The sequence below is a fragment of the Taeniopygia guttata genome, chromosome 4 (assembly GCF_048771995.1).
Source record: "Taeniopygia guttata chromosome 4, bTaeGut7.mat, whole genome shotgun sequence".
Taxonomy (NCBI): Eukaryota; Metazoa; Chordata; class Aves; order Passeriformes; family Estrildidae; genus Taeniopygia; species Taeniopygia guttata.
This window is the reverse complement of record NC_133028.1, coordinates 72,583,539-72,609,699: the sequence shown is the minus strand read 5'-3', so window position 1 is coordinate 72,609,699 and position 26,161 is coordinate 72,583,539. Positions and strand designations below refer to the sequence as shown.

Here is a 26,161-nt window from a genome sequence, read left to right as displayed (position 1 = left end):
TTTTGATGGAAGAAGTGACAGGCCTGATCCATTGCATTTGACAGTTTATATCCCCATAGCCTGAGCTGAAATTCCAGTTAGGATTGAACAGATTTATCTGGATTCCCCAGACTCGTCTTTACCTCAGTGATACTGGTCTGTGACAATAAGTCGAGTTTCTCTTCTGAAACAGGGAGTGAACCTGGCTGATGACTTTCCCTTCCTTGCTAAGATTCTTTCCAACCCAAACCATTCTCTGATTCTATGATTTTGCTATTTAAGCAGAAACTTTCTTACACAGTGTTGAAGTCTGCAGTCAAATTAGGAAAACACACTTTATTTCTTTATTGTACACTGCTTTTGGGGCATAAATTTCAGAAATATGGAAAGCCCACCAGTTCAACACCAAAATCCTCAGATAACTGTTAGCCAATTGTAAGAGTAAATGCCACAAACACTTAAGTTGTATCCTTTTGTCAATTACACTATTTCCATACAAAAATGACCATTGTCAAATACACTATGACTCAAGTTTTAATTCATTTTGAAAGACTTCAATTAACTCCATCCATATAAGTAGGCCATGTGCTTAATTTGGTTGGCTATTGATATCATAGGGTAGTATTTTTGCATTCAGTGCCATCAACCATAAAGATACTTCAAGTACACATAATTAGTTCTTAAAAGACAATTAGATCTAACAAAACACCTCACTTGCTCCAAGATTTTAACAAACTGAGCTCGAAAAGGGCACTAGTACAGTAAGAAAAAAACTCAAGAAAAAAAAACCTGCAATGATTGTTTAAAACAATTGTTGTGATCTTGGTATTTGGCTTTGCTGTTTTTCTTTCTCTAAACCCATATTATGTTAATATGTATTTTCTCTTTACTTACACAACTTTTAATGACCAAGTTAAGTAATTTTGCATTTGTTTTTTATCTTAGTTCAGGGCACCTTAGACTGCTTGAGTAAAACCAAATCCAGGTTTGCATGCTATAGAATACATTTTGGTAAACAGCTGCTCAGAATTGTGCTCTCTTAGTCAAAATATTCTAATCAAATTATATCAATGGACAGAGCCTTTATGTAACAGTTCGTGATACACTAGTTTTTCCTACTCTTTCATTTCACTTTTTTTAATCAATAATCTCTGCTTTTCATCTTCTCTTTCACAAAAAATTATGCTGCTGTTGTCCATTGGAAATTTTCTTAATTTTTATACTTCTTTTATACTTTTTATACTTTATACTTCCCTGTAGTAGGTACATTCACAACACTTCCCTACAACCTAAATATTCAATAACAATGGTAAGTTGTCCCTGTGTTACATTGATTGGTTATTCTCACTAGTTCCCTGTATAAAACCAGAATCAATATCCCTTTCTGACAGTTCTTGCAACACATTCATAAATAAAGGGTTATGTCTTCCTCTGACACACATGTGCTTACTTGATTTATAGCAGCTTAAGCGTCTGGGAAAAATCACACACCATTACCAAGGCAAGTACAAGATTATTGCTCAGAGTTTCTGTGGGAGAAAATGTGGGGAAATGCTATCTGTCAGCTCTCCCTGTAGCAGAAGAGCTGCAGGATGAATTCAGTGCAGTCACAGTGATCTGGTAGCCCACATGAGGCATTCAGGCTGATACATAGGAATAAAATAAATAAAAGCAGTGTTTTGAGCCACATAATCAGAGTGGCACACCCAAGCCTCTTCTGCATTGCTGTTGGATGCATTCAATATTAACCCAGGGCAAAGGAGGACAGGCCTGTGTAGATTCTTCACATTGTGCTGTTACCCAAATAGTCTGTCTTGTTTGCTCTTTTCCCACTCCATAAAGCCACACAGAGTGCTTGTGCACACTCTGCATCGTGAGCTAATAAACCAAGAGCAGCTCCAAATGACAAAATCACCTCTCTTTCCAGTTCAGTGAACTGTGTCATGCAATAAGCACAATCATTTGCATGATGATTTTAACCAACACATTAAAATAAATATTTCATACATATATAATATATATATTCCTAAATTAAAGGGAAATGTTTCATGCATATATAATATATGTGTGTGTATATATATATATCCCTGTAGAGTTGGAAGAGATGGCACCAGAAAGAAAACAAACTAAAACCATGTCTCAATGTAATAATGACCTACTGCTTTTCAAGCAGCAGTTTGAAGTATTAATTAGAATATGAAAGCTGGGAAGTATTTACTGCAACATATAAACATATTTATAAACATATTTATAAACATATTTATAAACATATAAACCCTTCTTAAGCAACTCCTTTACCAGATTCCCTTTGTCAGGTTCTTGAGTTAAACTGTGCCATCCATGAACATGACTTAAGACTTACTTCCACAGAAAAGTTGAACAAGAAAAATTAGTGTGTTACTTTTACATCTTGTGCCAATTCTGGATTTCAGGCAGCATCTTGAAATTTAGGGGAAAAAATTAGAAATTAAATGGGGTTTTTTTAATATTTCTGTCTCTGTGTTTTCTGTGCTCATCCACCAACCCAGTCAACTCACATACTCATTTCTGAAGCTAAAACTTTTATAAAAAAGCAGCAGTGAGTCATACAGAATACACTTTGCTTGTTAGTATGATGATATCATTATTACTGTCTCAGTGACACTCCTGTAACACCATTGCTATTGAATGTCTAGGGATGATCTCACTGGTCATCAATTTATTTAAAGTTGGAGCATTTTAAAATACTTAAAATATTGCTGTTCACAGCAATAGGTTTAGTTCAAGTGTAGTTAACTGTAAAATCCCAAAATAACTTCCTCAGGAAACAATTTCAGCAATATTTTAAATTTTAACTAAGAACTTTATCTCAAGTAATGGTACAGGATGTTCCAGTTTCAGCAACTTGTGTTTTTGTGTCTGCATCACGTTTTTTTATTTTCATAAATTTTGGAGACTGAGAACACCAGAAAGCATTTTATTATGATTGTAAATGGAGATGATTCATAGAATAATATTTAAAGAAAATGACCCTGAAATTCAAAGCAAAATGACGTGGTGGTCAAGAATATATTTTTTCATTGTATTTTTGCAATGCACAATGTTAAGTCCTCACTAGTTAAAATGAATATAAATGTCTGTATATAAATAAAAATGAGTAGATGTTTTCAAACATGAAGAAATATTAAGAAAAGGAGCTGCAGACCAACAGGTTTCATCTTAATTTATGGTGGAATATCATGCAAAAGGTATAAAATGCAGCTCTTTTATAAAGACTATCTGAATTTAGTATATTAGACTACATGAAGAGCACTTCTAAAAAATGTTCTTAGCTAATGGTTCTACACTAACAAAATGCAACAGACCCCCTTAATGGAATCAAGAATGAATTGAAGCACAGCTGGATGTCAAAAACACTTCTCTGTCTGTTTGACATAATAAATAGTACAAATAAAAAATGTTTGACTGCTAATAAGGTAATCTAAACCTCAAATATTGTGTTTAAAAGAAATTTGGAAGTTCTGGTAAAAACACTCTTACAGAAGCTGTTTATAGATCAAAGTTAAAAGGGTTCTGTACCATGGGAATTTTGCTGATCTCTGCTGATACAAATATTATTTGAAACTATAGTAAATGTCTATTAAAGTAGTAAAAGCTAGGGGGGAGGACACATTTTCATTCTTTTGATACCACATTAATGAAGGGTTTGGTGCTGCACAAGACACAAAGGATTAGCACTGAAGCATTCAGCAATTTTGGGCCCAAAACAAGGTCTCCAATTTGGAAAACACATCTCAAGCTGCAGCTCTGCTTAAAACTCACTATTGCATACATCAACGCCCCTGTATGTAAGCTGCACATGACACAGGTAATTTACAAAATATAAACTGCTTTTTTCTTTCTTTTCTTTCTTCTGAATCGTGTTGAAGCCGGTGAGCACAGATGCTGATGCTGAAACTTTGGCAATCTCCTGACATTAAGTCAAACTGCAAATAAGAACAAAGAAATGTAAATGGGCATGCTATTTTCACTCCATTTATTATAGCATTTTAGAAGTGTTACAGGGGGTTGGTTGTTGTGTTGGTTTGTTGTTTTTTGGGTTTTTTTCCCCTGCTTTGAAGTTGCAGGTTTTGTTCTGAAGATGGTTCCCACACAGGGATTGTCCTCGCCGCTCCCCTTCCCTCCAGAGCGACCCACCCCTGCTGTGTCAGCAGCACACGAGCTGAGCACTTCTAAAGCTTCCTGCAATTAAGTTCACCTTGTTGCATTACAGGCAAACATGTTCAGACTTATTTTGGGTACATTTGGGAAATAATAGCTTTTCAGAGCCTGCAACGAGAAGCAACTTGGGCTACTGAAATAAACTGCGGTGAGGACTGTGTCTTGTAGTGATTTTACATGTGGCAAATTCCCTTGGTGTCTCGGTACTTTAATCAGAAAATAAGAAACATTAATTTCTGTTGTTTTGCATCAGAACTGACATAAGTTTACAATAATGTTTGTGTCTATAGTGTATTGTTTGTGTGTGCACCTAGGATGGGATTCAGTTGACAAAAGCCGAGTATGTGGTTCCATTTCAGACAAAATTTGGGCACCCTGCCTGCACTCCAGTGCCTTTCCACAAGGCTTCTGGTCCCCCCTCAGTTTGTCATGTCTCCAATCCCCACAAAAAACATTTCTGATATCCTAGGATTGTAAATGCAGGCGAACCCAATGGGAAGAAATGACGATGTCTGACTCAATTCAGAAGGCTGAATTATTTCTTTATTATAACTATGCTAAACTACATCAATATACTATATAAAAGGAGAATACTAAAACTACATACTACTTTCTCTGACTCTAACACAACTCGTGACCCTCTCTGAGAGTCCAGCCCCAGGTGGGTTGGATTGGCCACCAGGCTCAAACAATCCTCACCAGAATCCAACCAAGCACTCACTCCAGGTAAAAAATTCCACATAGGAAAAACAAGGAGAAGAAATAGAAATTGTTTTCTCTTTCATTTCTCTCTGTGCTCCTCTATGAAAAATCCTGAGAGGGAGAGAAATGGGCTTGCCACATCCTAGGGCAACTTAAAGTTGCATAAGGCACATAGGCTTTGGGAGTAGATTCCAACCCACTCAGAATTATGTAAACTATGACAGAATAATTTTCTGGCACATTTGTATGCGTGTGAAAAAATACTAGCCCAAGCTCCTTCAAGGACAGAGTGTCTTGTTTCATGCCATGACACAACAACTAATAGAGCAAGGGAAAACTGTGGATGTGCAATTATCTGGTTATTTTTCAACCCTAACAAGCTGTTAACACAGTTCATTGCTGGGTAATAAGAGGCTGACTTCCTTTTGCCAGCTGGGACACAGAGCTCAGCAGTCAGATGTTTCATGGGAAGAATTTCTGCCTCAACAAAGAAACAGCAAAAGACCCACAACAAAACACAGACCCAGTGATCCTGTGGCTTGTGACATGCTAATGGGGCCAGTGCTGGGGTGCCACAGAAGTCACCTGCCAGCCTGCAAAGTGGCACTTTGTTGGAGTAATGCATCCAGCTCTGGGCTCCTGAGGACAGGAAGGTCATGGGCCTGTGGAAGCAGCTCCAGAGGAGGGACACAGAAATGGTCAGAGGGATGGGACACCTCACCTCTGAAGACAGGCTGAGTCTGTTCAGCCTGGGGAGACCTTAGAGTGTACCTGAAGGGAGCTACAAGAGAACCACAGAGGGACTTTTTACAGGGGCATGTAGTGATAGAACATAGAGCAATGTCAGTGGGTAAGTTATGTCAAATACAGGGAAGAAATTCTTCACTACTAGGATGGTGAGACACTGGCACGTGTTGCTCAGACAAATTTTACCCTGCAAGTGCTCAAGGCCACACTGGATAGGGATTTGAGCATCCTAGTCTGGTGAAAGGTGTCCTTGCCCATGGCAGGGGGTTGGACTAATTGACCTTTAGAAGGTCCTTTCCAACCCAAAATGTTCTATGATTCTATGTCTTGCCCTGTCCCCGGCAAGGTCAAGTGAAGATGCACCATCATGGCACATGCAGCTCTGGGACAGTCCTGCCATCCCCAAAACACATATTTTATCCTGCTCAGATGGAAATGCCACACCAAAGCCTCTCAGCTAAGCTGCACTAATAGCAAACACAGCAGAAAGACAGTCCTGGATCTCTGCAGCTCCTCCTCTCTCCTCCAGCCATGATGAGAAACATCAAAACAGGGCTGAAATCTGCTTTTGGCCTCCTTCAGGGGTTTTGGCCTCCCTCAGGGGTTTTGATCTTTCTCTGCCTCAAAAAGGGAAAAGGAAACCAGCCACTTCTGACATGAATCCTTTGTATCCATTTTCTCTTTCTACAATGGTATGGAAATCAGGCTTTCCTAAAATAGTGCTATTTCACCCTCATTGCCCTGCCTTTTGCTTTGGCAGTGCAAATTAGAGTTAGTGTGGTTTTCCCCATCCTCAGACAACACGTTAGGAGAGCGGATTCCTGCTTTTCTAAAAGGACTATCCATCTGAAAATTTAGGAGCCCAAACACATCTCCTTCTGGAAACCATCATTACATCTGCTCTTCTGAATGATCATTAGGACTGGCTGAAACTATTCCTGTAAATGGGCCTCCAACTACAAAGTTTCTCAGGGAACAGGTGAATTTCTTAGAGCAAGGGAGGTGGTGCTGGGGGAAGCAATTCATGGCTACTTTCTAGATTTTTTTTTAACTATTTGAAGAAAGCTTTCATATTTCTATGGCACTTTCTTTTAAAAGCTATGTGAAAGGAACATCTTTATTAAAGCTGGCCTTGAAACAGCCACTAATGGGAATGCTCAATTTTAGGATCCTCCTTTGAGGGACAGATTTACACTCCGAGGCAAACCACATAGGCATTTAAAATATTTTCAAAACCAGGGCACGGAAAGCTGAAGAATCTTAGCATCTGTGAAAATGTGACTCTAATTTGTAATGCTGAGAACACTTAAAAACAAGGTCTTTATGAAGGAAATAAAAATTAATTCTGACTTATTGATGTTAAACTGGTATTAAAAGAATCTGTAAGTCACACAACAGCACTGAGGAAGAGAAAGGAGAGAGATACAAGGAAGTACATAAGAACAGAGGAGATTAATAGGTTTAAAGGAAAAATATAAATGTACTATGAGGTGCTATTCCTGACTTCCTTTGTAGGTCTTGTTCAGATACATGGTAGAAAAGGAATGTGCTAAACCTTTCTGAGCCATTCAGTTTTAATAGTAAAAGTAATTTTCTCAGGTGGGCACTGAACAGTTGCAATTACAATTTATTTTGCCAGAGAAATTCTTTTAAGACACTAATGGTGTGAGACAGAGGATAAGGAATGTCAGCACAGCATGTCTCCTAAGCTTGATACCAACAGATTTGCAGAAGACCCAGAGACAACAAATGATATTTTTCTGTTGAAATCTCAAGGTGGTTTATTTCAAATGCACTTTACCTGTGGGTAATGAAAAATAATGAAAATATTCTAACTGTGGTCACACAGCTATTGCTATTCTCATTCTACAGATCCATTTAAGCTCTAGCACAACTGGTTTTGTCTTTCAAAACCATAAGACTTTTATTTAATGAAAGATTAAGACTTTCACTATCTACTTTTCATTCCCATTCACTCCATGATTGCTTAAAAACTTAACCCCCTTCACATCCTACCTAGCAATTATGCTATTTCTTGTAAAAGACCACGCTAAAGGTCTCTCTCTTTTCTGAAACAAAGGCTGCATAACCACCATATCACATGTGACAGGTTAGTTCTACAGACAGGAGCTTGTGGCAGAAAAATCACTATTAGAAGAAACTTGTCTTCTTTTAGCCCACTGGTGTCACCTTACCACAGAATCAGTTAGGTTGGAAAAGACCTGCGAGATCATAATTTGAAAATTCTGTTGGGGTTGGGATTTCTTTTTCTGGGTTAAGAAGGTTTTGGTAGTTTTATGGGTTTTGTTTACGTCTTTTTTTTTTTTTTTAATTAATTGTCAGCTTCTTTCAACAAGTAAAATCAGTGTTTAAAATCCCCATGTCTTGCTATCCAAGACACTGCTGGCAGCTGTTTTCTCACTGCTGGAGTAATTATTCATAAATATCTATATTTAATTTAAAAGTAAACTTGATTTTATAAAATACTTTCTACACACCCATTAAAAGTATACTAGAGACCAGCATCACAATATAATAAGTGAACTACATGGAAGATATGGTAAAATCCTATTTTTAATTTTTTTTTTTTTTATTGACTAAACTTGAACAAGGACAGAGGTTGATCTCTGCTATACAGGCAGTTCACAGGAGGTCACCTTATCTCTGCAGTGTTATTTTGCTTTAGCTTGGTTGAACTTTCCCAACATCTTTATGATAAACAAAACAATTTTTTCCATTACTAAAGGCCACTCACCTGACAGCTCAGGGTCTCAGGACTTGTATTGGTTGTCTTCATTTGAGCTGATTTTAGCCTTAAAAAAAAAAAAAAAAAAGAAAATATTAGTATTTGTGATAGGAGTTGCCTGGTGGTCAGCTAACTACCAACCACATTTTTTCAGATTTCCTTTGGTTTACAGTGATAACGAGCAGCTGTTCATGTTTCTAGAATAAAATGAAGCGCAAAAGGGTGTGCCTGTGCAGAACAGTACCAGAGGTGCAGGGGTTCTGACAGAAACTATAGCTGTAATTCAGAGGTTGCTATGGGATTTCAGCCTTCCTTTGTCCAGACAAACCCAGCTTGAGAACAAAAAGTGAATGGTTAGGAACTAAGGACAAAAGTGAGCACCTAAGCTGTGTTCAGAAAAGCTTCCAACAATAAAGTCTGTGGAGGACAGGGCTATCATCTGTCTTCTCCCAGGAAATGGAAGAAACTCCCTAAGACAAGACCATGTGCCTCCAGTTATAACTTCAGGGTGCTGATAGCTCATTCTGAGTCCATCTCTTTCTTTCAGGAACGCTGAAGCTGCCAGTCTTTGAACACAGAATATTTCTAGAAAGGATTTTTTATTTTCCCTGAAAAGCAATATAAATGCATTATGGTTTTTCCTATATTAATTAGAATTAATACAAACTATTGTAAGTAATAAATCAAACTATTGTACTGCTAAATCATGAACTGGAATAACAATAATTTCCCAGCTTCACCGGTGACTGTGTTCCCCTTATTCCCAAGCAAGATTTTTGTATAATAAGCACAAAACATGATGACTCTCTCTATATGTAGGTATAGACACACAAAAAACGCCCCAAAAAACCCCACCAAACAGAGCTCACAATGTATTTAAAAGATGCACATCATTCTAATTGACACAGGATATTAGAAATTTAAAAGAGATGTGTAAACACCTATAGTTCCTCAATCAAAGGAGTATTTATCCTGTCAAAACTTTACAGAAATAGTTTTGCTCATTTCAGCTGTAACTTGGGAGGTTATTTCATCTGTAAACAAAAGCAAAAAGAAGACATAAAAAAATATCAATATCATAAACTTGCTGCAGTCTGTCCTAGAAGGATCAAATGAGTTTTCATCACCAAATCTTTTCAACCAGAAAGTGATTTGTGTTTTGTACAAAGTATTTAACTGAATACAGTGAAACTGGGATGAATTTTCAAAGATACGCAGTACTCATTTTATAGAAGTGCACTTTAAGAGGTAATTTTGTGGAAATACATCTATTCCACCTATGCTTCAAAAAAAGTCAAACTTTGTGAGGACTTTTTCTCTCCTTTTTTGTTGCACTTACTGGGCGTAACAGACAAGCTTGTGGGGTGTACAAGTCTTTCTTTAGACCTAAACTAAAACCAATAAACTCAAAGCTGAGATTTATTATGATAATTATTTAACCAATTCAAAAGAAAATGGGGACTAGTACCAGCAAAGCAGAGGGAAACATCAGCAAGCAAAGCAATAATAAGTTCAGTAGGTGTGATGGGACAGAGAAGACAGGCACAGGTTCCAGCTGGAGAGAAAGGCCAGATATCAGGATCATATCTCAGTGGTTTTTAATGCCAAGTGCAGCTGTGAATGTTAGCTGTGAGTATACTATTTTTGGTAGCTGCTCCTTAAGAATCAGGGCTGAAAGATCACAAATGCAGTCTTCTCATATACTGTTCTTCTGGCTAGTGTACACATTTTACCTTCATAAATTAATTGTAGAAGTCATTTGTAGCCACCATGCTGGTGGCTATCTGATTTTGTCCATGGAATATCTACAGGGAGAAAATCTGATTGTTGCAGTGATGCCTTGTGAAGGCTGCCCTAGAACAGAGGTTAGATGGAGATAAAGAATAAAATAGGGATTTATTAGGAGGCCTCAATGGATCCACCTTGGGCAGCACAAGAGCCAGCCAGGGTTACACCCCAGGTGAACCCAAAATAGTCACAAAAATGGACAACCAGTCATTGAGTCTCTCACTTTTATAAGTTTTGGTCCATTTGCATGTTGTAGTTAATTGTCTAATTATAACTCTAGTTTATGAAGTCCCATCGTTCTTGTTTTTCTCCTTGATCCACGTTGTTTGTGCTCTTGGGCCTAAAATTTGGATCATTTGCTTTTGTTCCCAGCTAGAGAAGGAATTTTTTTGTCTCCCTACTCTGTGTGGAGGGCTCACCATCCCCTCATATGGACCTCAGCATTACAGGATCTGAAAAACATAAAAGCTAAAACCTGAGGCATTAACAGTATAGGAAAATTAATTTATGATAGCTTTTCTCTGAGAGACACATAATGCTTGGAAAATATGTCCAAAGTTTTGTGTATTCTCAGGTTTTTCAGGCTGATATCACCTGGTAAACTTTCACCTCTGACACATCTCTCTACACAAGGTTAGTAAGCTACTTCAGTGCCAGAAGAAGGGCTGGAACCATTGCAAGGATGATTGGTATACTTCAGATAACTGCCAGGTCTTTTTGAGGTAAACATACTGGTCTTACTTAAAGTAGATGTTGTTCTTTCTGCCTTATGAGACTCATCAACATCACCCTCGTGAAGATTTTGCAGAGATAGTTGAAGGTGGTATAGTTGCTAACTTGATATTCTTGATTTTTCTCTAATTAAAATCACAAATCTATTCTAGGATATGATGATTTCATGAATGATTTGAAAAGGAAATAGATCAAAAAAACCAAGACCCCACCCTGCCTTACTCTGGATTAAATATATTCAAAATGAAAAGCATTTTGAATAAGGATACAGACCATTTGTAAATTTTTTTAAATATCCCATTTGGTCAGTGATTTCATTTTTTAATTCAGAAGACTCAAAACTTACATTTTTGCATCCCCATCAAAAGCTTTATCAGAAATTCTCTTAACAACTCTATTAGTAACACATATGCAATCATCATCACGCTGCATTTAATTGGGAGAGATACAAGAGGCATATCTGTTTCCATGAGAGTTTCAAGCTAAATTACATTTTTGATTGACTTACTTGAGTGGCAAATCTCCATTAGTCAGTTATATACTACATGCTGTGCTATCACTCTCAGGAAAGCAAAAACTCCATTAAGCATTACTAAAGCTCTCTATCAAACAGGTTTTATCATATGCATTCATTGCATAATTTTTATTTAAATATGCCCCCATAAAGAACCCAAACCAACCAAACAAAAAACACACCACAACTCAATAGTCTCTACTATTTAAAGTATTATAGCAAATGTCACTCTTTTTAATAAATAGTTTGCTCAAGTACTTTTCAAGTGTTACACAAATAAATAGCCTTCTTTTAATACTTGCAACTAATCTATGCTACTTTATAAGTAATAATTCTGCTAAAATTAGAAGAAAGAAGATTGAATTGCAAGTCCTTTTCCAAAAGAGCCAAATATGTATATATAGAAAAGCATTAAAAAGATGAACTTTATATTAAAGTAAGCAGTATCAGTACATTTACCATATAAATACACTCCTAAGTCCATTCTTTGGTGAATGGTTACTGAAAAGACTGAAAAAGATCCATATCAAGTTAATGAATTCCACTCTGCTGACTTACAGAAAAGAATATAAAATAGAAAAATCTACATATATTATTCCCAACTGCTTATTAGATAGACTTATCTATAATATATATGTTAGGCACAAATTACATTAAAATAACATTTTACAGAATTGCAAAGGAAAAGTTTCACAAATTAGACAATGGGAGAGGGGAATGAAAAAAAAAAATCAAGGTTGGCTGAGTAGCCTCAGCTCACCCCTTTTGCTTAGGCAGTATTTTCTGATCTTTAGATTGCAAACATTTATTATGACATAGCAAACATTGGAAGCCAATGCAGAGGAACCATGGGAGGAAGTTAGGAGACATGGAGCAAGGCTAGATCACTGAAATTCCTCCTTAAGGTGCTGCAAACCTGATGCCACAGCACAGAAAATACTGCTGCTACATTAAACCCCAGACCTAGAAATCCATCAGAGCAATTTCTGGTTTGTAATTCCCAAAGTGCAGCATAATTAGCTTCAGTCTAATCTGCTTAATGTCATAGGTGATTCACTGCCAATGTCAAGGTTAAATAAACCCCAAAACTCCCAGAAAAAGGGGTAGTAAATCAGAGTCTAGAAGGTGGGGGGCTTAGAAACACAAAGCAGAGGCTTCAAAGCACTGATAATTTTTTTTTGAGGGCTGCAGTCACCAATTTGCTAAGAGAGAAAACTAACGGGTCTGGGCAAAAGGACTTTAAATTGGCAAGAAAGAATAAAGTCCTCAATAAGAGGACAGGAAGAAACAGGAAAAAAAAACAAAACCAAAAAAACCCCACCAAGCAGTCAGTACACAAGAAAATCTGTAAGAAGGATGCATCAATCAAAGAAAGAACAGAGGGCACCAAACTGGGATTCAGCAGGTAGGTAATTTAAGAGTGCTTCTAGAAAGTGGCAAGAAAAATAAAAGCAAAACTCAGCAAAATGAAATAATGAGAAATAATGAGAAGCAGATGAGGCCAGATGATATTCCCATTCCTGTGAATTAAAGTGTTTTGTTTGGGACAACAACAGGAAAACTCAGAAAACCTTACTGTGGATTAAAACTAAAATAGTTGAAAAGTTAGCAGAGGAAAGCCCATGAGACAGAGGAGTGACTACAGGAGCCATCCCCTGCTGCAAGGTAACCATCAAAGTAGGAAGGAAATAATGTCTTTAAATCTCTGGGTGAAAATAAAAGCAGAGAGACAAAAACTTTCTCTAAAGATTATCAGTAAAACACACATGAGGTAAAATCCAGAAAGTGACAGCACATACCAAAATTAGTTGAAGAATCATTAAAAGCAATATTAATTGTAATACAGAAATTATCCTAGTAATAAGATTATGCAGAGTAGAATCAATTATTCTCACATTCATTCATCAGACATGGTTCCTATGCACAGTGCAGGGAACATCAGGATCGTGGAAAAGGAAAACTCAAGGAGAAATGCTTTTAAATGCCCTGCCCGCGGAATATCTGTAGGTGAAATTGTAGCTATAATGGCCCAGAAATACCTCCTGATGTCATAAATTCTGCTCTTTCTAAGGCAGGAGTCTCTTGAAGGACCAAATGTTTATCTTGTTTTGCTCCCAAATCTACACAACACCTTCATGCAGCCAGACTTTCTTCCATGTAAAAGCATTTCCGACTAGAAATTAATATTTATTCCCCAAAAGTTTATATTTATTCTAGCATGTTAAATTTTCTAAAAACATTGAAGAATTCCTTGGCTGTGTTTGCATTGTGCTCATTTTTTTCAGCAATCAGACATATTCTTAATTTTCAAGTAAATAGCATCAATCAATGGTTTTGCATTAGACCTTTTTTTATTTTTTTGACAGAATTCTACTTTAAAATGGCCCTGCACAGTGACCTGGCCAGAGCTCTCTGTGAATTCAGCAAAGGCCATGACCTCTTGCAGTTGTCCCTTACTGTGACCTCCTTAATTGCACATGTTAGGAGACGCCAGGGAGTCAATAGCCATCAACCTCTTTACTCCATTCAGCTTTCAAGGCCATATTTCAGACTGCACAAAACACCAGAGAGTTGATTTTTACTCCTAAATCAATGGCACTTAGGCATATTAAATATCTCCATAAACACAGAGCTTCATAAACAGCACTCTGATACTGAATAAATGTTATTTTCTGCTCTGTTTCCTCTTGTATGCAATGTCTGTGCAGAACACCTGAGGGACTATATGTATTTTTGCTAGATGATCCTCAGCAAAGTCTTAGAGAAGATCAATGTTTTCCCTCTTTAGGAGTCACACTCTGATAACACTTCTGATAAGATTAGATAAATAGATGAGCTGCAGGTTTCTACATAAGATTCATGGCTCTGTGTCTACTAGAATTCTGACCAAAATCCAAGCACGGGCAGACAACATTTCATCTTTTCCTACTCTATCAGATCTCCTTATTGCTGTCTATTTTCTTGCATATTTATTAGGCTAAGTTCTCTCAAGAACAGACTGAATACTTAGTGGACTGGGTTTTTCTTAAGTCCCTCTACTGGGGGGAGTCACACACCAGAAGATTTAAAATTGGTGAAAATGACCTTGCACAAATCAGTCTAAGGTGTAGCTAGCTTTGCTGGAGCAATACTGTGTGAAGAAGTGTAGCAACTCTACCTGGATAGCTCAAAATAGTTTTATTTTTCTATTTTTTTTGAGGGAATGAGCTGCTGCATCTATAGAGAGATTCAATTATTATTTCTCCTTATCAGACCTGAAGTTCTGCTACCTAATACATCATGTTTTCCTGCATCTTTTTCATGGAACTGCAGATCTCATAATGTTTCTTGACTCAGAGGATTTTTCATTTTGCTTTGGTGGCAGTTTTTTACACAGAACTTACCTATTTAAATTGGGATGCATTTTCTGGCTTGTGGAGCTCTGGTGTTGTCATGTGGTTTTACAAAAATGGTGATGTCTCAGTTTCTAGATAGCTTTACATAAGTGTTCTTGTATATATATATATAGTTAACCACCATTTACTATATCCATAAATATGCAGAGAGCATTTGTAAACATTGAACTCAACAACACTTTCTTGTAATGCATTTCTTTCTCCTTAAAATTTCTACCTAATCTGTTGTATTTCCTTAATCTGGATTGAGGACATGACTATTATGAAGAATAAAGAATGTTTTGGCTTACACTGCCTTTTTTTTACAAGTAAGATGTATAAGGAAGAAGCATTCTAACATTTTTAGCAACTTTTATTTAAAGTTGTTGTGTTTTTCTGCTCCTGTTTGACCACAGCATTAATCCAAAGGCTAAGGATACTTGTCAGTATAAATCATTAAGTCCAAATCGCAAATTTATTCTTGATATTTTAAAATGGGTAGCATAAGAATTATTTGATGACTACCACAGACTTTAAGAGATGTTGAGGATTATAAAAATAAGTGTTACCTTTAAGTTAATTTGATGCTTAATAGGAAAAAGTCATTTTTGTAGTAATAAGAAAAGGACAACCTTTCTTCTGGTACATCACCTTTGTTCATCCTGCTCTTTCTGCCCACAGATTTCACTTCAAGCTTCTCTTCTAGGCAACCAAGGAGAAAAAATGGATTTTTAATCTGTGATTAACAAAATTTAGCTCAATATGTACAAGAGTTTGCATATATTTTCACTCTTAAAGGAAAACCTTGAAACCAGATAAAGAGGTCATTGAGCTCAATGTTTACACATGCTCTCGGTATATTTATGCATAGAAGAAATGGTGCTAGGTTATTAAGAAGAGCTGTTCTTGGAGGCAATTGTTAAGCTAAACTGCACTTCACTTTGCTTGGATAACATCAGCTTTCACCTCTCTTCTCTCTTTCAAATGTGTGTTGGGAGTTGTATGGTGTAGTACACACTAAATTATTTCATGAAATAAAAATAACAATTTAAAAGCTTTTAAAAAATAATTGATAAAAATGTGTCTCTTTCTTAAATTCTTGCTTTTTTTTTCACAATAATTCTGAAAACCAAATATTTTATTTCAATTTCCTCTGCAGAGAAATCTCATAGAAATTCAGTTGATCTTTTGGCAATGAATTTTTTTTTAAGTTTTTTTTTGAGATAGAGTTTGCATATGCATTCAGTCCAGTGCAACCTAAATTTTCTTAGATACTTTGAGTTTACAAATAGGAGATTGGGAATCAAGTGTCTTGATGAAGCAACTTGGAGTAAGTTAAATCTTTATCCCAGAGTGGATAATACATATTATCCTACATGCACTCTGTGAAGACAAAAAAGGAGCAGAGATCCTGTGTCATCAGTAAGAAAACACCATATTTTTGTCTAAAGGCAGATTTCAGACATACCTTCTGCCTATCAAAAACTAAAACTACTTCTGTTTATTCATGCCTCTGGTCCTGCTTTTGGCTCTGAGATGAAATACCACGACTGGCAGCTGTACTGCAAAGTCTCCATGAAAAACAGTCTCAGAAAGGGGATTGCTTTGGATCATCCCTCCACTGTCCCATCATGCTGCTGCTCCAGACCCCCCTTGGCTATCCTGCAATCCCTGGAGGAGAAGACTCATGGATCTATAGTGGAGAAAGCTTTATTATGACTGTCTGATGGGTGGCAATGAGGGCCATGGCCTAGATGACTCACTAATCCCTTAACAAAAGATTTATGTCTCAAACACAACCACAAGCACAAGCAATGCATTTGAAGTGATTTACTAGCAGTGTGTAAAGTGACAGCAACTAATTAAAATGAGAAGTACAATCCTGAAAGCGTGCCAATGGTTTTTCCATTAACAAATATCAGGTATACAATCACAGATAGACACAGGGAACGTGCAGAGCGAGCACACCAAGGCACAGCCGTGTGTGGAAGATGGAAAAATGGAAAACATTCCCACCTCCACACAGGCAATCGGGGTGGAACCAAGTTTTTTAAGTTGAGCACAAAATACACCTTTCAGCAAGGGGTTTAGTACAGGGAGGCTCCCCAAACAGCAATGTTAGTGTGCCTTTGCTCAGTTCTCCTCCCAACACAGGGCAGAGTAACACGAGGTGATGAGAACTTGTTGTTATCTCAATGAGAACTCGAGTTTGGCTCCAGTTCATAGCAAACCTGTTCATAAGCTGCCTGATTGTACTGTATTACAGACCAAGGGATTATCTCAGCCATATGACTCAGAGCACTTAAATAGATAATCATTTCTTTGTGACAGAATCTCACCTACACTAATGTAGAGGTTAAATGCACGAGCCACGGCATAAAGAATCCTGTCATTAACCGCAATAATTACAAGCCACAGATCAAGCCAGACCCTGAGAGGAGCTGCGAACACCTTTACACTCAGTTCTCTTACAAAGGACAGAGAAACAGGAACCACCAGATGAAAACTGTTGGAACAGCTATGTCAATCCCAATGACACAAAGTTCAAATCATGCAGAACGATTATGGTGTTATCAGACACAATATTGTGTTATCAGAGTGTTGAAATGCTTTAAATTCTGTCACCAAAAATCTGTTTTGCCACAGGTTTACCTGCATACAGAATGATTTGGTTTAAGATGTTCCTTGAGTTGCATGGACCTGCAACCTACCTTTGAGAATTCAGCATAGCTATATCAACAGAGGTTCATAAAACTCAGGCCAAAAATAGCAATGATGATAAGAAAAAACTATGGTTTTTTTTAAAATTATGTTTCCCTTTTCAAACACAGTCTGTGAAGGCACATATTTGTCCTTCATAAATAATTTGGGAGGCTGAAACATGAGGAGGAAGAAATACTTCTGAAATCAGAAAAAAATCACCATATGGAAGAAAAAAATAAGATAATTGCCTGTAAGGGGAATGTCTTTATTTTCTGTAGCACTGAAGTTCCTAACAGGATGGAATAAAAGTCAGAGGATCTTTGATCTGTTTATGAAAAGGATGGGGTGATATTGCTGAGACCAGAACAGAGAGCTTGATGACACCTAGCAGGTCTGTCCAGCTGATGTTAAAATAAACCAACTTAAAAAAAATACAGACTACTCTTTTGAAAGGAACAGAAGGAAAAAAAAACATGTCAAACAAATTGTTCATGAATAAATAAAATATTCTGCAGATGAGTAATTTAAATCCTGTATAATCCAGGCTGACCTAGCACTTTCATTTTGAAATGAGCGTGCTCAGCTTTAGAAGGAAAACCTTCAGCACATTTTGGGCCAAACACAAAATTCTTGGTATTTTCTACTTCTTGTAACACTGATCCTTGGTGTTTTCAGGATATGCTGGTACCAAATTTTCCACAGTTCATTTTGGTTTATGCTCACATTATCAAATACCTGTCCTTCAGATAAAATTTTGTCACTGGTTATTTTATTCATGACAATCCTTTCATCTGCCCATAAACACTGAAGTCACACTGATGCCCAGTAAAACTGGTGGATGTGGCTGCTACGTTGATATTTCTCCACCCTAACTAAATTATTTCAGTATTCTACATAATAGTTGCAAACATTAGGTCCCTTGAAAACTATCTGAAAGGAATGTTCATTTATTTAGGTGGGTCTTTTCACAGTACATTAACTTGCAGGGGTTATTGAGGGTGTGATGCTTAAAAATAAGAGCAACTGCATGAAAATATCAACTGTTGACTAATCATTAACACCTTTTCAGCCAAAGTTTATGCCAACAGTAAACTGGGATCATAATCTTGTGCTCAAACACATCTTCATAATATATTACATGTTTCAGCAGAACCTAAGGAAGTAATAAAGTACCTAAAAGTTCTTTCATTGGCTCAAAACCACTACCTACTATTGAATTATCTGCTATGTACTTTCTTCTCTTCTTCTCAGTCTCAGAAAAAAAAAAAAAAAAACCCACCAAAAAAACCTCACCAATAAAAACAAACAAAAAACCTCCACCAACTGAACAAAAAATCCCCCCAAAAAATGTAATTTCTGGACCAAAAATACCTTTCTTTTCCAAAATTCAAACTTCTCAAATTTGTCCACGAGCCACAAGTGCTCAATTTCATGTTAAACACCAACCTATGTGCTTAAAATAAAATACTGTTTAAGGTCAACAAGGTGTCATTTAGATGCATGCCAATATCTTTCAGCATAGCAGGGGTTCCAACCTATTTAAGCTAAAAGTGGATTTGTTCAAATGGCTAAAAATTATCAGCATCACAGCATTACTCACCAGTGCCTGAAAAGTACAATTCTTTTTCCTTCAGAGCTTGTTGTTGTCATTGAAGCCTAAGTTTCATTAAAGAGTGGTCCTAGTTTCCAGGTGTTTTTAAAAATAGCGCTCACAGCATTTGCATTATTCTTCAGAAAAGTTCCTACTTAATTGAGTCATCTCATACTTGGGCCCTCTGGCCCCCATTTGGTAATATTTTAAAGCAAATATGTGTTGAAGAAAAGGTTCACCAAGTCATTTCCTTGGTAACATAATTTCTAATGATTCATATAATCATGCATATCCTTTTAAATATATTCTGAGCAATAAACCATGATTGAAATTAAGTAAAATATGCTCTTAAGGTTGATTTAATCTCTTTTACTAAATAACCATTAAAAATAAAATTCTCTCCCAGGATGCTCAAGTCAAAATGACAAACATGATAATAAACATTTAGCAATAAAAATAAATTAAAAATCAAAGCTTTATGATATATCTTCCTATCAAAATGAAAGTGGCAAATTGAAAACAATAACGATTCTCATCCACAGTTACAGTTCCAACAGAACACTTCAGAGTTTGATTTACAATTAGTAGCAGCTTGAAAATGAGCTGTAATTTTACATTTTAAACTGCTACTGCTCAATCCATCAAGTATTAAAATCTTGATGTTGATTGATGGCGCTCTCTCACGCTGTTTCTCTTGATGAAGCCACACAGAAACTGAAGCAGCAATATTCACCATGTTAGGAGTTTGCACACTCCCCCAAGCCCAGTTCAGTTGTTATTACTGTCTTCATATGCACCAGGGATGTTTTTGGTGGTGTGAGAAATTTTAGTATCTTCACCAGGATACAAGGATAGGACACACACTTCAGTGGCTTTCAAACTGATATTGGTCCAGGTTTCCAGCAGCTGGGAGGAGTGGGCTGAATACAATCACTATCAATTTTCCAGTTGCCATGCTGCTTCCTAAGAAACTGCAGTGACCAAGTGATAAAATTTGCTTTTCTTATGGGAGCTTCACTGCCAAGAAAGGGGTCAGGGACTAAGATCCCTTGGAGTTTTTAGCCCTGGTGCAAGGTGAAAGGATAAGACCAGCAGAATACTGTCTGGTCCAAGCATTTTCCCTAGTGGCAATTCAGGTTTGCTCCTCCTGCTCAGTTTGTCTCAGGTTTTGAGGTTTCACATCCCATCAAAACTGCTGCTGCACGGGATTATACAAACCCTGCATGTTTTATTCACACTGACCCACCTGCTTTTAGTATCATACCTTGTAATGGCCACAGGACTGGAAGAGCCTAAACTGCCTTTCTTTCCTTCCTTTTTCACTTATTGCTATTGGCTCCCATCTGGGTTTGTACAGCGGCAAAAAGAACCTAGAAATTAGAAAATATGCACATCCTGAAAATAGCACCTGTAACATCAGTTTGGACCATAAGCAATGCAGTTTCCTTTAATTTGCAGAAAAACAGTGAACCATAAACCTTTTTTACTGCTATTTCTTTTAAATGTGGATATCACTGAGAACATTTGCAGCTTGGATATTTCGAAAAACACCCAGGCCAGTTCGTAAACTTTTGACCTGTGGGATGACTAGGACTAAAAACTTTCTTCCATGAATATTTTCAGGAATTTTTAATTCATAACAGGCACAGACTCTCCAAGTTAAATAACGAGAATAAAAAATTTAAAAAAATAAAAAAGCACTTATATCACCATAGTTGTGGGCTGTTTCATACATTCATTCTTTAGTACTAGCCAACATCTAGGTGCTAATCTCTCTTAAAAAAAGATACAGTTATTTGAATTGGAAAAAACACATGATTTTTGCCGTATGTAATATTGTGTAAAACCAACCTTCATGTGGAATATTTAATAATATTTTATACTTTTAATAAAATTTAAATGCATTTAATGATAAGCAAAAATCCCATTCCATCTTAAATATTATTTGCTCATTTGAAGTGGCATTCCTAGACTATAAAAAATAATTAAATTATAAAACCAAATTAGTAAATATTACACAAGCTGTTATACAATCTGACAAATTGATTTTGTGAATTATATTGTGACTGGATTAATTAGTATAAAATAAACAATGAAACTGTCTGTTAATGGCTCTGGAAAGAAACTGATTTTATTTTATTTTCAGCCAGTTCCAAATCTTCAAGTAATGTGAGCATCACCTTCAGTGGATGGATGATGAGATCTTTAGTGCTTTGAAAATGGCTCTTGTAAAAACTTTCAAAGGAGTGATCCAGGTCTTAAAGTGGGAATATGGAATGACTGTGACTAAACAAGCAAGAAAACACCTTCGGGACTTAAATTGGCTACACCCTTTTGTTTGAAGTGACAAGGCCTGTCATTACCAAGAAAAATTTTGCTTCTCCAGCACAACAGAGACACCAACAATGCATTCTCCCTTTTTCTTCCCTCCTGTTATTACCTTTTCAAGGATAATTGATTTCACACATTTCTGAGGAGCCCGAGTTGAAAGCCATTTGTTTCCCCAACAACACGCCCAGCCCTGCACACCTCTGATGAAAGAATTCCACATCCCCAACCACTGCTTTATCTCTAGCAAGTTTTTCCTTCAGGATCATGTTTCCTAATATTAGGATTTCTTCGTGCTGCTTCAGGGTAGATACCGATCTATATACATATATTGTTTTCCTCCTTTTATTTATCAACACTTCTTAATCTTTCTCAAAGAAACAAAAAAGAAAATTAATTTCTTTTTTGTTAATTTCTGGAAAAATTCTGATTTGCAGCATGCACACAGAAGTTACATAGAGTCCTGTAAGGCCTATGAGACTTTTCACTCTGTATAAGATTCCAATTTACATTCCTGACCCATGATTAAGCATTTCATTAATGTCTCACTCCTCATTCATGGGAGGAAGCTTTTTTTTTGCTAGCAGTTGTGATCAGGTGAAAATGTTTTTTGTACAAATCATGAACATCATTAACCTATACTGTCAGTTCCTGGCAAAACTTGAACAAAGAAAGTTTTTCTTCAAATTTGGTCCATAAAACTGAAACAGGACTGGACTACCTGTTCCTTGCAAGGATATATCATTTGAATTCCAGTCTCTTGCTTTTAGTTACACTATTTTCAACTCCAATTCTTCTCTAATTCAAAGTCAATTGTGTTTTCTGGCAGGCATAAATTGCTTTTCCCCTCTGAAGTGGCTTATACTTAAGTACAAAAAGTGATTGTTCCTTTGGTTTGAAAATGAGATCATTGTCTCCATGTCCTGACAATAGAATAACTTGTGCAAATAACACATTTTTATAAGCTACAGAAGTTAATCAGATGGACTCTTGAAGTTCTTATGGACTATTACAATTTGAGTCTTGTGTCCTGTTTCCCACCTCCTCCTCTCAGTGAAGAAGAATTTGGTTCTTCCCCTTGGCATAAATAAGATTCTCCCTTCCACCAGGATCTCTTGTTCCCCCTACATCTCCTGATGTGATAATGCTGCAAGTACACCAATAGAAACAAAAAGAGTTGAAAAAAACCCTATTAAAATAATGTTTGTAACAAAGACTAGTAAATTTGGTATTACAAAAAAAGCCTATTTTACTTACCAGCTGCTAAATAACTAGAAATACCTACAAAGCTACCCTACAGCTTATATTTTTATGTGTCCTGTTGGAAATTGCTGGCATTTTTCCAGAGCTTTCTGACATTTTAAGGGCAGACAACTTTTCATATCCATTTGCATGTTCTAAGTCAAACCAAGGGCTGAAGGTGTATTCAAAAGATCTCTTTTCAGCTCTTTGAAATTACTAGTCTGAGCTAAAATGAGTGTTCTATCAATAACCTGGTTTTTAACAGTAATTTCAAAATATAATTTAAGCTATTAATTTCAGCCTGTCCTTTTTTCTTTCTCTGTGCCCTGTTCTTTCTTTAAATCTGCCACCCATTCTATCTCAAAAGCTGAAAATTAACTGAGAGACTATTGCTTAAAAACAGTAATAATTGTGTAGTTTACATTTATCAGTGATTACCTTTTGCCTTCTCACAGTCAAATCAGACTGGAGTTTGTTTCTTGTCAATGCTTGCTCCTTCTGAAAACCTGCATTTCCAGCTGTGAAATAACAAATAACCAATCTTCCCCTTCTCTATCTCCTGAATTTTCCAGGACTTTCAGATGTGGAAATTAAATATTGTGTAGCTTCAGACTCTCATAAAGGGTGTTGGTTTTTTTTGGGGTTTTTTGTTTGTTTTTTTTTAGTGTTTAGTTGTGGAAAGTTTAATGTCAGCATAACTATGGAGGGGAGAGGAAGGGAGCATGTAAACTGTGGAAAGAGATCAGTTCTGAACAACCCTAATGTTCAATAATCTTCTAGTTTTGCAAGTAATATTAAAATCTTCAATACCTAGATTAACATAAAACACCCCTGATTAGCTTGAAAAATACATTGGTCTAATTTTTAACACATTCTTACCTTCCATTATGTATTCATTCAGAGTTGGTGATGTCTTCTGCAATCACCTGTGTGTTCTCCCATGTACTGTCCTCATATCCATCACTCCCCAAAGACACACATCCTCTTCCTTTTCATCCCCTTTAAGTTTCTACTTATTTTTTTTTTTTTTTAAGAAGGTCCAAGTGAGAGTATTTAGCTGTGAAAGCTGCTGCATTTTAATACACAAAAATCAGCCTCCTAGACCAGGCAATGATGCATCTGTAATTATTTTTATAAAAAGAAGTATTTAATACCCAGCTTAGAAGTGCAACAAGATTTCTGATTCTTGAGCTTTAAAAGTTTTTGTTTGTTTATTTGTTTTTGGTTGTTTTGGTTTTTTTTCCCCATCCTCCAGTATTTTCTAATTGTATGTATTGTAATAGTGTACAGTGTTTCCAAACTGGCAAAATGAAGTTTGATTTAGGAAAGTTCTTTCAGGAGGTGATCCTCAAATAACTAAAATCCTTAAGGGCCTTATCCTCTCCCTGCATTTATAAAAGAATGGTGCCCATATATTTTTTACCTGCTTTTTAGGTACGTTTTTTAACAAGTAAAACTGCCTACAAAGTAAGCAAACTCCCTGTAAATTTTCATCATCCCTCATTTTAACTGTTGCTTAATGTATCTTTGAGGAATTAATAGGAACTGCTGTCAGTAACAGAAATATCGGTTGTATAAATAAAACTCAATTTTACTTCCAGGAGCTGAAAATGAAAATAAAACCTGTTCCTTTCAATAAAATTATTTTTTTTAGTGTGCTAAGATGTAACCTCCAGAGCCACTGCTGTGAATCTTGTTTTGTCCAAAATGGAGCTAATCAGCTTTACATAGCGAGTGACAGCAAGTGACTGTGGGGTGTGATGATGAAATCCTGACTTTGTCTTACACTGCCCCATCAGAGCACCTGCCCACACAGGTACAGGGGCAGAGCAGCTGCATTTCCAAATCCATCACACTTCTTGGTACATAATCACCCTCCAGCCCCTGTAGCTCCAACACAACATTATTATTGCAACATTAATTACATAAACATAATGTGAGAAAAATGCTTGAATGCAATAGTTATTAGCAGATGTTAACTTCTATCTGAAATCAGCATATATTTTCATATTTATAAAAATCAAGATGTAATAATTGAATACATTTTTAATCGTGTTTGGGAGAAAAACATGTAATTTTTCTTTATCATTTTACTTATTTCACACATAAAAATTAAATAGAAAAAGAAGGATCAAGAATCATTGACTTAAAAACACTAAGCACCCAAAAAGAATCTTTTAGTGAGAATAAATTTTGAGTTGTGACTTGAGTAGGACTTGAGTGGGAAGAGGTTATTTATTTCAATAGCTAGAGAATATCCATAAGGCTCTAAGGAAGTTAATAAGGATTATAACAGTTCTCACTGTTTCTTCACACCACTTCAAAAATCTGCAAATAAAAATGAGGATAAGATATTTGCTGTTAGGAATCTGGAATTCAAATAGGCCAGAAGAGGCATCAGTACTACTCCAATAACACTAATACTTGTACAGCGGCTATGATCTTGGTTTTTTAAAATGAGAGACACCTCCAGGCAGATTTTACAGAGTTCTGAAACCAGAAGAGCAATTAGCCCAGGGTCAACAGCCTGAATTATGACTCAGTCCAGGGACACCAGATCATAAATCAATATCTCTGATGAAAAGAACAAAGGTAGAATTAAGCAGGTTGTATACAGGCAAAGATCTAATGAGTAGCAATTGTGTCATAGCCTGAGTTTGAAGAGGAAAATAAATGGAGAACTCTGATACAACAGCCCTGTGTTGATAATATTACTATATCCTTCTGGGGAAAAAAAAAAGTATTTTAAAAATTAACCTAGGACTGTGGTGTTTAATGCCTAGTAACTGTGAACCTTAAAGATCTAATTCCATGTTCAGACTCTGTAGCTACAGACTCACACAGATAACTTTACCCATATGAACAGTCTCAAAGATTTCAACAGGATGAAACATATACCAAACATACAATATTCATCTGAAGGGAATAAGTGCACTGTAGCATGAATAAATAATGCTTAGTGAAAGGTTGGGTTTGAGACAACCTTAATCAAAGAATCACAGAAGGGTTTGGATTGGAAGAGACCTAGAAGATCATCTTAGTTTCAGTCTCCCCTCTATGGGCAGGGAGGGATGTCACCCACTAGATCAGGTTGCTCAGGGCCCCATCCAACCTGGCTTTGGGATGGGAATGAAGAAACTTTATTTTCTTTAAAAAAAAAAAAAAAAGGGCTATTGGGTCATTGCAAAGCCAAGGGAATTTCCTTTTTCACTCCATGGAAATATGACCGCCTTCCACATTAAATAAGTGTTGTGGTTACCAATTTCCTTCGGTTTGGAACTTGCCTTAAGCTGCTATTAGAGAATTCATTCCTTCTTTGACAATTTGCTGACATCTTGCTAGCATGGGTGAAGTCATCACTAAATTCCCTTCTCGAGACTCACTGTAAACTCGATGGGAAAGTAAACACTTTGCCCAATGGGTTTTTTGCTTGTGCATTCCTCCAGTTGCTTTTGCAACACAAGCAGCTTTGCTCAGCAGCAAATCCTATTCAAGCAGTTATTGTGATTGCCTGC

At 36.5% G+C, this 26,161-nt stretch overlaps 1 long non-coding RNA gene across 1 annotated transcript in view; it reads right to left on the bottom strand.

The window, feature by feature from the left end:
- Positions 1-2,402: 2,402 nt before the first annotated feature.
- The window catches only part of LOC115495141 (uncharacterized), a 38,966-nt gene continuing 15,207 nt past the window's right edge, over positions 2,403-26,161 (bottom strand). Inside the window, exons 2-4 of the long non-coding RNA XR_003960289.4 lie at positions 20,341-20,446; positions 8,384-8,441; positions 2,403-3,944 (exon numbers count right to left, since the gene is read on the bottom strand). This is a non-coding gene — a long non-coding RNA (uncharacterized lncRNA). The remainder of the gene's footprint in view (positions 3,945-8,383; positions 8,442-20,340; positions 20,447-26,161) is intronic.